Raw genomic sequence first — 15,467 nt, 5'->3', positions numbered from 1 at the left:
TCCTGACAACTTTCCACTTTATAATTTTCACACATACTTTATAGTTACTTGTCATCTACATGCTTTAAACTCCCAAATGTAAATCTCCAACACAGCATTCTCTTCTCTATTTTATATGCATATAGGTGAATGCAAAAGTAAACTGATATATCCAGACAGTGGATGTTTTTCAGCACTAAAAAGAAGTGTGCTATCAAGCCAGGAAAAGACAGGGAGGAAGGTTAGATGCATGTTGCTGAGAGAAGCATGAAAGGCTACATTCTGAAGGAATGTACTTCTCCACCATTCCAGTAAAGGGAAAACTGGAAACAGTAAAAAGCCAGGGGCTAGGAGGGAGGGAGAGATGAATGGGCAGGGCACAGGATTTTTAGGGCGGTGAGACTCTTTTGCATGGTACTGTCATGGTGGATATAGGTTATTAGGTATTTGTCAAACCCACGGAATGTCCAACACCAAGAGCAAGCCTCATGTAAACTAGATGCCGGGTGATAACGACAAGTTGATATACGTCTATCGGCTGTAGCAAATGGACCACTGTGATGGGGATGTTGGTAGTTGGGGTGCCTGGGTGTGTGGAGGGGCCGGGGGTCTAAGGAAACTCTGTACCTTCACTCAATTTTTCTGTGAACCTGAACTGGTCTAAAGAATAAAATTTGGGTGTTAAACATGAAAAAAAAAGAAAAGAAAGAGAAAATGAGAAAGAAAAAATAGAGAAAGAGAGAGAGGGACAATGAGAGAGAAAGAAAGGAAAGAAAGGAAGGGAAGGGAGGGAGGGAGGAAGGAACGAAGGAAGAAAAGAAAGAAAGGTGGTTTGTTCGCTTGGCTTTGGTTTTCTGCTTTTTGTCGTACCTGGGTTATGAATGCTTCTGTTTCTCTTTGCACTTTTTTCTTCTGGATTTAGTTTACTGTTGAACCTGACCCGTTGCCTCTTCGGATGGCATTTACATAAGGGCCTACCTGTTGTTGTGCGTCAGCATTCATGGATGATGGTTTGATTGTACATTTCTATATTATGATTGCTTTTCTTCTATTGCTAGGTGTTTTATTGTGTTTCCCCCAAAACGTCGGCTCCTTTGTAAAAAGTATTTTGAATAACAGTTATTAGGAGACTGTGCAGAAATAGAATTCTATGAGTATATTTTGAGAATGGAAGCAGTCATCTGTGTATGAACTCCTGGATTGACAAAATGACCCAGCAAGCCCCCAGTGCCACCCTCACAGCCCGCGGCGAGACCCTGTGAAAAGGGATCACACTTGCTTTCTCTTTTCTCTTATTTCAGATATCAAAATAGCACCCAAATTTAAGAGAATAATTAATTTGCTCTCTTAAATAATTTAACACAAGACGTTTTCCCTACCACAGTATTTCAATATCCAGGGGCAAAGAAGACGTATGCACAGCATAAAGGCAGCCAGAAGATACACAGAAACTGATCGGCCATTTTCAAGTCATCGTCACAGAAAGTCTGTTCAAAAGTTATTTTCCTCCTTCTCTTAGGTTTTTAAGTGTCACTGCAATTGAATGTTGAGCACTGCAAAATCCAGGGCATTGTTACACATAAAGAACTATTAATAGCGATTTCATTCATTGCAGCTTTTAATTCATTTTGGTTCTGTTGATTTTCACGATTGTGTTTTCCCCTCTTTCCAGTACAGTCCATCCTTCTGTTTCTTTTCAATGTTTTGATCCAGTTACCAGGCGCATAAACACATATTTGCCACATCTACAATAGGGGCTCTGAGCTGTGAGCGGAAGTGGTTTCTGATTACAGACGGGCTGATTTTCAAGGGACAAGAGGGACAACATGCAGTGAACTGCATAAAAGAATAAGGGAAAATACCTTGTTAGGTGACATATGGCACAGAGTTTGAACACAGATGGGAAAGAAAAAGCTACTTAAGCCTGAAATGTGTGCATGGCATGGATGGCAGTTGTAATGTAGATCATATATGATGGGCGTGCTGATGAAAGGAAAAATACCATTTCATTGCTCAGGAGTGTTCATTACTATTAGGATTGGCCTCCCTAACTGAGAAGGTGACGAAAAGCAATTTCGATTCTTTAAAATCCTAGAGTTTTGTCAGTGGGCCCAAAGGCAAAAGTTATCAGACCGGAGTCTCACTCTTACTCAGGCTAGAATGTAGTGGTATGATCTCGGCTCCCTGCAGCCTCCACCTCCCAGGTTCAAGCAATTCTGCCTCAGCCTCCTGAGTAGCTGGGACTGCAGGTGCATGCCACCACCCCCAGCTAGTTTTTGTATTTTTAGTAGAGATAGGGTTTCACCATGTTGACCAGGATGGTCTCAAACTCATGATCTCAAACTCATGATCTGCCTACCTCGGCCTCCCAAAGTGCTGGGATTATAGGCATGAGCCCATGCCCAGCTGATCTCTGGATTTTCCGTTTCTTCTCTTTCTTCCTCCTTATTGGTTCTCTTTCATTCCAATCCTTTTCAGAACTTCTACCTTTAGGTCCTCCTACTCCCCCCTACAAAAAAGAAAAATCACACATACTTCCTGTATCTTTAAGTATGATTAATAACACCTTGGGAAATTACCTGTGTTACAACCTTTGCATATCATGGGGATTCATACGTGGGTTGAAGGGATGAAGCATTGATGATGGAGGATGGTGGCTGTTTAGGTAGGAGTCAGCAGATGGGCAAACACTCTAGGAAGTAACAGGACCTTCCCAAATCCTCTAGAATCATCATCAGATTGCACCACAAATTGCATTCTTCCTCCGTCAGTGTGGAAGTTGACCTGTGATTATCTAATTGTAGTCAGAGCCTGAACAAAGTGAGTTTGGAAAGCAGATACTGCTGTTTTAAGTCCGACCTTCTTACCAGGCATTTGGGCGATGACTGTGCGGGTCAGGATATGGAAAACTATTTCCATTGCCAGAAGGATCATAAAACAAAGTTTTAAAAGTAATGAATAATGAGCCAGGCGTGGTGGCTCATGCCTGTAATCCCAGCACTTTGAGAGGCCAAGGCAGGCGGATACTTTGAGTCCAGAATTTAAGACCGGCCTAGCCGACATAGTGTGACCCCCATCTCTATAAAACATAAACAAAATTAGCTAGGCACGAGGCACTTGCCTGTGATCCCACCTACTCAGGATGCTGAAGTGATAGGATCACTTGAGCCCTGGAGGTTGAGCTTGCAGTGAGCCGAGATTGCATGACTGCACTCCAGCCTGGGTGACAGAGCAAGGCCCTGTCACATAACATAACATAACATAACATAACATAACATAACATAACATAACATAACATAACATAACATAACATAACATAACATAAACATAACATAACATAACATAACATAACATAACATAACATAACATAACATAACATAACATAACATACATACATAAAGTTAATAGCAACAAGAGCTTTGCCAAATTAGGCCAGCTCCCATCCCAAGAATAGAACATCCTGTTTTGAAGCTCCTAAATCTGAGAAACAGGTGCATAGTCATCAAGGTCTTTAGGAAACCCTGCAGGCCCTGGGAGCCAGTTCACTGAGCCTTTAAGCACCGAGAGTTAAGACTTCCCACATCTCAGTGGATTCTCTTCGGTTGGAGCAAGACCAACAAAGACAGGAGGCTAAGTACCAACAACTACCAGAGACCAAAATATCAATTTCTTAGGCATAATGAAGGGTTCTAAAGGGTTGTTGGGGCAAGATAAGTGCAATGGTAAGAAAGCAGGTAAACTCTATGCTTGTTCTGTGCATGGTGTGGTTTTGACGATCCTTTAGGAACCGGGAGGCCAGAAGTATGTAGAGCAGCTCAAATGTTGGTCCTTCTCTTCTCAGAGGCCAAAGGAAACTCTACTGTCGTCTGCTTTCTAGTGGATTTATGCAGCATTGTTCAACTGTACTTAGTGACACAGCTTTACCATTTCTTTCAGTTCTTTAGGCAAACATTCAATCATAAAAGTTTCCACAGTACTTAAGAGACGTTTAGCTGCCAAATGATGTATCAAATGTGTGATTTAAAGACGGAAATTCAAAGTTTAATGCCACTTTTATCATTTCATTTTATTACATACTATAAAATACAGAGTCATAACTTGTAATGACGACGGCAATCACATACCTTGTAGTCTGTAGATTCACTCCTAATACTATCAGAACGTATTTTAGACAGATTTCAAAGTCCATACACAACTAACACTCGGGGCTTTTGACTTTGGTTTCAAAGTTTTTATATGGTGTCTCAGAGGCCAAGCCCTAAAAAGAACAGGAGATGTTCTTTTGAATCCCATCTTAATATGAGGCTGATTTCATAGCCCAGGCCTCCTCCTGAGAAACAAGCCAGTTCCTTCTTTACCGTGGGTTGGGACAAGTGTGAAATAGTCTGTTTTCTGAGTAGAACCACGGGCCCTTTCATGAACTAAATAAAGAGAAGAAACACACGTAAGACTGTTAGCAAATGGAAACTGACATTTAGAAGGTGTATAATCTAGTTTGGTTTTCTGCACTGGTCAAATTCACCAAATAATTGTTTCCTAGTCCTCTTCTTTTACCTGAAGAGTCGGGGGAAAGAGGCCAGTTCACAATGGTCATGGTGGTCTGGGAGTGGCTTGCCCTTCTTGGTCTTTCATTGAGGGTGATCACAGCTAGGCAAACCATAGCTAATCTTTTAGGACCCTGCTGCTTAACGTGACAGGACACTTTATTTGCGATTCAATAGTGTCAGCATGATGGTCATAATGTGAGATGATTTCATTGTTAGTAAATAGATACTTTCAGTTGGTTGATAAAATTGGGAGAGTGTTGATAAGATTGCAGATTACCTGGGAAAAAAGTTTGGAGTTATCACCTTGGAAGTCTTAAACCAGGTAGCTTTAACTGGAAACTTAATTGCTAAAATCTTTAATTTTCTGTAGATTTGTGTTTTTGGATATTTGGTGGGGGTGGGGGTGGGTTGCAACCTCTTGTTAACTTGTTCCTTTTCCAGTCAAGCTGGGCAAAGTCCCCATTACACTGGCAGGGTTGTGATCACCGCACCCCTGAGATCTTCCCTTCTGGAGCCGTGATATGGTTTGGTTCTGTTTCCCCACCCCAATATCGCCTTGAGTTGTAATAATCTCTACGTGTGAAGGGCGGGACCAAGTAGAGACAATTGAATCATAGGGTAGTTTTCCCTGTATTCTCCTTGCGATAGTGAGTTCTCACAAGACCTTGTGGTTTTATAAAGGCTCCCCTCTTCACCTGGCTCTTGCTTTCTCTCACCTGCGCCGTGTAAGACAGGCCAGTTGCACCTTCCACCTTGATTGTAAGTTTTCTGAGGCCTGCCTAGCTATGTGGAACTGTGAGTCACTTAAACCTCTTTTCTTTATAAATTACCCAGTCTCTGGTTTGTCTTCATGGCGGCATGAAAACAGACTGATACAAGCAGGAAGTCTGATTTGTGCTACGACAGGTTTATTCCACTACACTGGGATGTCTTGTCCCATGGCCAGTCTTACCTTCTTATAAGTGGAACTCTGAGCCTGCCCTGATCCTACCTTCTCGATGAAGTCTTGCATAGTGGTTTTCCTACCTAAATTCCTGATCTCTGGCTATTGTATCTTCCTTAGCCCTCATTTCACGAACTGGCAACACTCATTCTTTACCTGTTTTGATCCTTTTTTTCTATGCCCATGAAAACATCCTACACTTAAACTGTGGGGCCACTTTTTGGTTTCAGTATTTCACCCAGGAGTCCCTTATGGAAGTGCTACACAGATGGGCACATGCAAAGTGCTGATATGGTGGACCTGAATTGTTTTTAATGGGTGTCAGTCACCTCTGCCCAAATGGACTGCCATAGAAACAGTAAAGGTTAACTTTCCTCCACCTCAGATACACTGCTGTATTTAGCAGAGCTTGCTTGAGAGATGAATTTGCCCTTTAAAAATTTATTTCCTATGCATTTTCTCTTCCTGTAAATGGGAACCTGGGATCTCATAAAGCTGAGTTAAAATTATCAAATCCTATTGAACCAACCTAATGAAAATTTTAACCAAAAGTCATTGTAAATTAGGTATGTTCTGTACTGAGAACACAAGCCTTTGAAAACTAGATATTGTTCCTATGTAAACTCATGAATGGAGACTTCCTTGAATAAATTACTTCTTAATAACGTCAGCGAGTCATTGGCTGGGTAAATATCTCCCTGGGGCACTCACTGAGATTCCTGAATTTAAATGTTCAATCGAACTTCATATTTGTCACCTTTACTAACGAGTTTTTCTTTATGAAATCATTATTAGCATGAAAAAGTTAAATTTTATATCTAATTTCTAGAGTTAATGCTGTTTAAAAGACCTCAAGGGGCTGAAAGTTTTCTTTCTGGGACGCAACATTTACATAATTTCTATCGCCCCAACGTTTACTCTGTCCTACCCACTGTCAATTTGCTACCTGAGGCACGAGAAAGAAAAATTATCGGAACAGCCAGAATGTCTGGGAGCTTCTGCAAATAGGAACAGTGGATCTTCTCCAAAGAGCAGATAGCACAATCATGTCTCCTGTTCTAACTTGTGATTCAAGCATACAAAGCCTTTACAATTGTTCTTTCTAAAGTACAGCCTCCCAGCAAGGGCTACTTCTGCTGCTACATTTATGATATTCGTGAACAAGTTTATCACCATGCTTAAGCAATTCCCTAAGTTACAAGGATCTGTTTTGTTAGAGCCAGTCTGGAGTTTTTATTTTCGGATTTAGGATTTTACCTGCATTTCTTTCATTTTTAACATGGCAACAGATGGACTCAGTTTTCTCTTATCAAAGCAACAACTGTAGGTCCTGTAACTTCAACTTGAAACTATCAGTATATCTTGCCTTGCAGAAACCTTTAAACTAGAAGATAAAGTGCTTGTTTATAAACAGATCTGGACTGCTTTTCCACATATGGGACAGGAAAGCAATGCCATGACACTTCCAAGATGACGTTTCTTGACCAGGGCAGAAAGAAAGATGCTAACAAATTAGAACCACTGCCTTTCAGTGCTGCCCAGACCTTACCCAGCCTTCTCCAGTTTGTGTGGTTAACTAGACTCCCAAATTGACAGGTATCATTATGCCACAACAGCGTAAGCCAATCGAATAGCTGATGTAGGTCCAGTACAGAGAAAGTTCTGGTTACAAAAAGTCTGGGTACAGCAGAGGGAACTCAACACATTACTTCTCAATCACTAATAATTCATGGCATCTTTGTAATATTTATAGTGTTTGGCATCCCTAAGAATTGAGTCACTCCTTTAAACCAATTCAGGATGATATAATTGGTTGTATGAAAATAAATGGTACCAGCCATTTTTTTTGGCTGGGCCCAGTGGCTCAGGCATGTAATCCCAATACTCTGAGACAAGAGTATCACTTGAAGCCAGGAATCTGAGGCTAGCCTGAACAACAAAACTAAATCCTGTCTATGCAAAAAAAAAAAAAAAAATTGATTAATAGGGTATGGTGGTGCATGCCTATAGTCCCAGCTACTCAGGAGGCTAAGGTAGCAGAATCACTTGAGCCCAGGAGTTGAGGCTACAGGGATCTATGCTCACACCACTGCACCCCAGCCTGGGCAACAGAACAAGACCTATCTCTCTCTTAAAAAGGGGGTGGCGTAAATTTAAATTTTAAAGAAAAAAAATGGTAAATATGGTACCATTTCTGAGTACCATAATTTTTGTTACCTTTTGTATTAGTACATGCTCACACTGCCATAAAAAACTAACTGAGACTGGGTAACTTACGAAGGAAAGAGGTTTGATTGACTCACAACTGCACAAGCTTAAAAGGAAGAATGATGGGGAGACCTCAGGAAACTTACAATCATGGCGAAGGGGGAAGCAGAAGCACTACACACTTTTTAAACATCAGGTCTCATGAGGACTCACTCACTGACTGTCACGAGAACAGCAAGGGGGGTGATTTGTCCCCACGATCCCATCACCTCCCACCAGGTCCCTCCCCCAACACTGAGGATTGCAAATCAACATGTGATTTGGGTAGGGACACACAGCTAAACCATATTACCTTTGCAGTATATCAGTTTAAAAGCACATTTAACAGCTGGGCATGGTAGCTCACACCTGTAATCCCAGTGCTTTGGGAGGCCAAGGAAGGTAGATCACCTGAGGTCAGGAGTAGGAGACCAGCCTGACCAACAGGGTGAAACTCTGTCTCTACTAAAAATACAAAATTAGCCAGGCATCGTGGCACATGCCTATAATCCCAGCTACCTGGGATACTGAGGTGGGAGAATCACTTGAACCCAGGAGGCAGAGGTTGTGGTGAGCCAAGATTGTGCCACTGCACTCCAGCCTGGGCAACAAGAGTGAAACTCCATGTCAAAAAAAATGAAAGCACATTTAACAAAATCATAACATAAAAAATAAAAACTAGTATTTGAATATACTTCATAGCACTGTGAAATACTTTCAACGTGCTGGCTAGAGACATGAACAGTAATTACTCACGGAGAGTTTATGACAATAAATTTACTCCTAAGATAATACCAGAAAAGGCACTCGAATCACATGAACGAAAACAGATTCACTGAAGAACTTGGAGTGTGTATACCAACCTCCTCAAACAAAGCCTTCTATTCAACCAAGGATTTTAAACAGAATTGAAATGAACAGAAAGTTCATTCCACATTATGTGACAAATTTATTAAAATATGTGCATGTGAACAAAATTCTATATACATAACATGTTTGCACTGAATTTCAACAGAAATCCCATACAAAATATTTTATTCAACAAGTGTAGTTGAGGACACTCCAAGCACCAGTCAGACCTACTTGCAGAAACTCCAGTGGCAGGTTTCAGGATATAACAGGATTGAGAATGAGGTCTCAACAGATGACTGTCTCTGTGTAACATCGACTGGAATGTTCACACATGGGCGCTAGGGGCGACAGTCTTCAGTAATGCTTTTCTCTTTGTGTCATTCTTCCAAATTCTGACCTCTCTCCTATTTTTCATTGGCTTCCAAGACTATACAGGTTTCCTTTTTGCCAGAAGATTCTCTTCCCATTCTGGGAATTGGGAATTCCCAGAACTTTGCACTTTTCCCTTTGTGACTGGTTCTTCACGACGCCTGAATTGCAGGTGTCACCCTCTAGCATATCATGTCCTCCAGACTATAGCTCCCTTGTGTTGGAGGCCTGAGTTTGCTTGAACAAATCAAACATGTTTCCTAGTCTATCAGTCTATGTGATTAAGATTATCTATACATCTTGGCCAGGCGCAGTGGCTCACGCCTGTAATCCCAGCACTTTGGGAGGCTGAGGCAGGCGGATTATGAGGTCAGGAGATCCAGACCATCCTGACCATGGTGAAACCTTGTCTCTACTAACATATGAAAAATTAGCCTGGTGTAGTGGTGCATGCCTATAGTCCCAGCTACTCAGGAGGCTGAAGCAGGGGAATTGCTTAAATTCAGGAGACAGAAGTTGCAGTGAGCCGAGATCCTACATCTTACTAAGCATTATCATGTATGTGTGTGTATGCACATGCATAGATTAAAATAACACACCGTATATGATATAGTGAGTTTCAAAAATAAAAGTAGAAAATGAAGGCAAAATGCCCACCGGCCCCCATCAAGCATCCCATCGGTATACAATGGTTGACAGCAGTGCTGGATGAGAAGACAGCACCTGTATACAAAATACCAGCTCATGGCTGGGCATAGTGGTGTATGCCTATCATCTCAGCATTTTAAGAGGCCAAGGTGGGCAGATCACTTGAGGTCAGGAGTTTGACAACAGCCTCACCATGATGTTGAAGCCCCATCTCTACTAAAAATACAAAAATTAGACCGCATGATGGTGCACGCCTGTGATCCCAGCTATTCAGGAGGCTGAGGCATGAGAATCACTTGAACCAGGGAGGTGGAGGTTGCCTTGAGTCAAGATGTTGCCACTGTACTCCAGCATGGGTGACAGCAAGACTCTCTGAAAACAAACATAAACAAACACCAGCTCAACCTCCTTCAAGCTGTATGTCCTTGGGGAACTTGTTTTCCTTTTGTTGTCTCTGTTTCTTTTCAGAGAAATGGGAAATCACCATATTCCTGGGATTATAGTGAGATTTAAGTAAGGTCTATGTTTAAGGATTAGATAACAAAACATGTTTAAGATGCTTGGTGTCATGATTAGCACCTGTTATTATGATGTCCTGCTTAAGAAGGAGACCAAAAAAAAAGGTGGGTGTCCACCCATGGCAAACATCTGACCTGGGTTTGGCATACTTTGAGCATAAAGCCTGAGTGTGGAGGATAATAAATGAGGAGATGGAGACATTAACAAGGCCAGGCGTTGCCTGCGTGGTAGTGGTTTTTTGTATGATGTTTGCAATGGGACAGACGAGTGGAGAATTAGTGATGCATCACCAAAGCAGCTCTTGAATGACAAGCTGTCCATTGTAAATAAGGAGAGCCACAGGAAACCCATCTCACAAAGTGGGCACTGAAGCATTGCTTAAGGCCGGCGTACCAGTTGGAAGCTGGACAGAGACCAGTCTGTGGGCATCGGTGAGGTTGATATCTTAGCCTGTTCAGGCTACTGTAAGAAAATACACTAGACTGTGAGGGCTCATAAACAACAGAAATTTATTTCTCGCAGTTCCAGAGGCTGGGAAGTCTGAGATCAGGACACTAGCAGATGCAGCATTTGGTGATGAACCTCCTTCACATTGCAGCCCACCAATCTGTAGCTGCATCCCCACATGGCAAAAGGACGCAAGCTCTTCAGGTTTCTTTTATAAAAACATGAGTCTCGTTCCTGAGGGCTTCACCCTCATGATCTCTTGCCTCCCACAGGCCCTACCCCCTAATAGCATCACCTTGGAGATCAGGTTTTTGGTTTTGTGTTTTGTTTTGTTTGACACAGGGTCTTGCTCTGTTACCCAGGCTGGAGCGTGATGGCATGATCTCAGATTTTTGCTCACTGCAGCCTCCACCACCTGGGTTTAAGCAATTCTCCTACTTCAGCTCCCAAGTAGCTGGGATTACAAGCATGTGCCACTATGCCCAGTTAATTCATGTGTTTTTAGTAGAGATGGGGTTTCACCATGTTTGGCCAGGCTGCTCTCAAACTCCTGACCTTAGGTGATTCTCCCACTTCAGCCTCCCAAAGAAGATTAAGTTTTAACATATAAAGTGGGCAGTGGGGCCCAGACCTACAGCCCTTAGCAGTTGATGTGATAACATCAAGCCCTAGCTTGATTTCATAGATCCTAAAAAGCTGTCCAATACGACAGTAAATCTATGGTAGAATATTCAGTTTCACTACACAGTGGCTCCAGAAAAAGATCTGAAGCCAATGGAATTGATTAATCGAGCTCAAATTGGTAGAACAGTCCCATAAATCAGGTGGCTCCTGTGACTTCATGCAGGCGAGCTGACTTTGATCTGTGCTTGGAGTCCTTCCTCTGGAACAAGTAAATAACAAAACCAACATCTCTCAGGATGTGGGGAGGATTAGCAAGAAAGTCAAACCCTATGAAAGTGCTTAGCAAAGTATTTGCTGTACGTACGTCATGGTCTTTACCTTGCTCTTCCTGATTTCATCCACAAAATCACATACCCATTTGTTTTCAGAATAATCCATCCAAACCGTGGAACAGCCCCCTTCTCAGTCACCTGCAGGTCTGTAACAGCGCATTTGTGCCACAAACACATTTTGGTCTCAACTGGTCCCGGCTGACTTCTGCTTTATTCTCTCTCACTTGACAGAAAAGTCAGCAATGGAAGACTTCTCACAGCGGTCCTCGACTGTCATCACAAACAAATCGTGAAAGACAGTACAGAAATTAAAGCGCCATCCTTACACGCCAACGCAAAAGGAAGGATGTCTAGCGGCAGTCCTTTCAACAACACCCACACACAGTCCTCACCATCTTAATCATCACTCTTGATTATGAAATTCAGTAATGAATTCTGTCTTTGAAAGTAGTTTGCAGCGTGGCTTTAGTTAAATATCTAATAGATTCATAAATGTGTACCTGTGATGTATAATCACCACATACAATATAATAGTAAATTCGTGTATATGAAAATACTTGTATACTATATAGTAGCCATAAAATATACTAGGATGTGTTTATATAATATATCTATATTTGAATTTCCTTACAATAAAATACCTCGGCTTCCTCACGGAATTTTTTGGATAAACAAATATAATGGTAGATACAAAAGAGGTTTTGAAAAGTGAAATATTTCCCCAATTCTGCTGTGCATACATATCCCTATATATTTACACATACGTACACATCGAATTTACGAAAGAAAGTAATACATGTTTTTAAGGACAACTTAGGCTACTTTCCTTCTGATAGTAAAATAAAAATCATGACAGTAATTATTCGATCAGGGTTTCAGTGTAATCTGTGGGTCCCATAAGGACTTGTTTTCATATTTCCTTGGCCCGACAGTTGGTAGAGATGGGGATACCAGTGGTGAGCAATTCATATGCAGAGCTTGTCCTTGTCGAGATACTTAGACAGTTAGCAAATTATTGCAAATTGTCTCAGCACTGTATGGATACGAACAGAGCAAATAAGCAATCATGAAGCATTCCGGGAGGAAGTGACATCTGATCTGTCTGCATGGTGATTTGCAGTTATCTAGGAAGACGGTGCCGGGAACCGGAGGAGGTGGTGGGTGAGGGAGCACCTCTCAGACAGAGGGACCGGCTCCCATCCACATCCTGGTTAGAGGAGGGGTTGCCTCACTGGAAATGGTGTTTACGTTTGAGGAACTGGGAAACGACTGGAAACGTGAGAGAGATCAAGATTGCCAGAGAAGGCTGGCCTCTTCTGGGGCCTTTTGATCATTGTAAAGATTTTGGTCTTTCAGGGCCGTGAAACTACTTCTGCCTTTTCAGTTGGGGTGAAGAGATTTGTGTTTCCGAAATGACGTCTCTGGTAGCCTATTGTGAAGAGTAGAATGGCGCCAGATCTCACAGCCTTTTACCTCGTATCTTCAGGGACACTGGTCTGATAACGCAGAAGCAGCAGAGGCCCGAATTCTGAAATGCTGATACTTCAGTATTTCCAGGAAAAGCCTAGCCACTGTCTTAAGCTGAGAATATCACCCTGATTAGGGATCTGGAATTCTCAGACAACAGGTTTACCCCTTTGGATTTCAGCCCTGTCCTTGTTCAAATGCTAAAAGCATGCTGAGAAGTAACACAGAAACAGTGTGTCCACTGCACCTGGATGTGGATAACTCATTGAATGGTTGCATGGGAAGAGGTTTTACTCAGAAAGAGGCAGAATAAGAGACCCAAATAGGAAGGCTGATCAGGTAAATGAGTAGCCCCAGGGAAGAGGGAAAAGAAGAAAGGGAGGCCAAGACTGAGCTCACAGACTCTGCGATTCACTCCAGTCACTTCCTTCTGGGAGAATTGTTTGCATGCCACCTCTGAAGGAGTGAAGGACATGCCATCCCAAAATATACCAGACTGTTATACTGATTATTTTCAGTTGACCACATTCTGGAAATTGTAGTTTTAAAAGGGGTGGGCTGACCTGTCTCCTCCTGTATGCAGCATAGCATAAAGATTCCTCTGGGAGGGCAACGGTACCTGTACCAAGGTGAGAAAACAGCCGTTATCACCGGAGACCGGGCGTTGCGGTCTGCAGTGGACCTGAATGGACTTCTCGAAGTAACCCTTACTTCCATTACTTTTACACTCCCTCCTCCCATATATCTCCTGGTGACTCCTAAAGAAATGGGTTGCCCATAGCTGCATGTTCTTTGTCCCATAGTTTCTTCTGAAACTGATCATTCTTTGTCTAAAAAGTATAAAAGCAACTTCCTTTGGCCACTTCTTCAGATCTCTCCCTCTTTAGAAGATCTCTACGTATGTGTAATGCTAAGACAATGCATATGCTTCTCTCTTGTTAATCAGCCTAAGATTTTGGTTTCTAGGTTCAGTCTAAGAGCCCACATAAGAGTTTAAGGGGGATTGGAGGGGACCCCTGACTCTCCTACACCTCCACCTACCAAGTTCTAGCTTTATCTTTTATTCTGCTGGACTTCAACTCAAGGACCCAACCTTGATGGCTCCCTGTGTCCCACCATAATAAACACAAACAATAAAACCTAAGCTTAGATTTATCAATGGCCCTCAGGTATGGCAACTCACAAAAACTCAGTGCAGCATTTGCATTTCTACTGGAATAAAACATCAAGCGTGAAGGCCCAGCCAGAGACAGTGCCAGGAGGCTGCAGGGAGCTGGGAGGAAGGAGAGCATCTTGCCCGAGTCCTGAGCCTAGGCGGAGGCTAATGTGCTTCCCAACCTGCTCAGAAGGATTAACCAGACAAAACCCAAACACAGAAAGAGTTGCAAATATCCCGGGGAACTAGGACGAATATGAGCTCAGCTGCAAATGTCAATTACTGAGAGTCTCCAGAGCCTGGTTAAAAATAGATATGCAGGTCTCTTTGTTCACTTGTCAGAAAGGGTCATCCCATCACATCAGATTCCCATCACTCTCTTATCACCCAATAGCTGAGTTGTCAACCATTTGCAACTGTAAGTCTTGGTTACACTGCTGCCATAGGGTCCAAATTAGCACGTTTCAATTTTATCCAAATACCATGGGCTCCAGGTTTCACAGGCAGTGCCTGGAGAGGCTGATGAACATAATATGTATAAACATTATGATAACCAGGTTGCTGTTGTTTTTCAAATGACTCTGCATGTTTATGCAAAGACAGAGAAAGGATGGAGGCAGGGACCAGTGGCAAACTGTCCGTAGGCAAGATGGGTAACCAAGATGCGGGGCAGGGTGAGGCTGCGGAGAGCTATGTCCCATTTTCCATTTCTGCTGTCACCTCGCTTAGCGACAGTTAGAAAGTCCCTCGTGCTGCAGTTTTCCTCTTCCCTGTAGTTAGATAAATCCCTAGCTACCCACCTTTGCCCAAGAAATACTGTACAAATGAATTAGATTTAGTTTGAATGTCTCATGAACTTCTCCTGTGAGAAGTGCTTAAATTTGCAGTCAACTCCAAATTAGACTTGGTAATTGAAGGAGCAGCAGTACAGATATTCCCAAATAACAGACAATCTAAAAGTCATTTTGACTTGATTCTGGTATGCAGTGTTTGATTTTGGAGGGGAGCAGAGGATTTGCTTCCCTAATTAGTTTTAGCTTAAACTGGTATTAAACTGATATTCTATTCCGTTCCATGAGCCCTGCCTGGCTTGGAACAAAAAGAGGAAGAAGAGGCCCAAAATATAAATGTTGCCACTAAAAATGGGGAGAAGAGGAAAATAGTCACCAAACAAATGACTCACGAGATCGTAATCAATCTAGATTTAACTTTAGGGAGAGGAAGGTATGCTCAACTTCCTTCTCTGGGCCAGACATTTCCTTTTCACCTGACTGGCCCCTTTATGTCCCTCGCCTATGAGCTTTGAAATTTTACCTTGCCAGCCCACCAGTCCAAAT

General features: G+C 42.4%; 1 protein-coding gene across 3 annotated transcripts in view; it reads left to right on the top strand.

The window, feature by feature from the left end:
• CELF2 (CUGBP Elav-like family member 2) overlaps nucleotides 1–15,467 on the top strand; it is an 859,904-nt gene that overhangs the window by 220,800 nt on the left and 623,637 nt on the right. The window lies entirely within an intron of this gene.

The sequence above is a fragment of the Callithrix jacchus genome, chromosome 7 (assembly GCF_049354715.1).
Source record: "Callithrix jacchus isolate 240 chromosome 7, calJac240_pri, whole genome shotgun sequence".
Lineage (NCBI taxonomy): Eukaryota > Metazoa > Chordata > Mammalia > Primates > Cebidae > Callithrix > Callithrix jacchus.
Note: the sequence above shows the minus strand (reverse complement) of the source record. Positions and strands in the feature narration are given on the sequence as shown.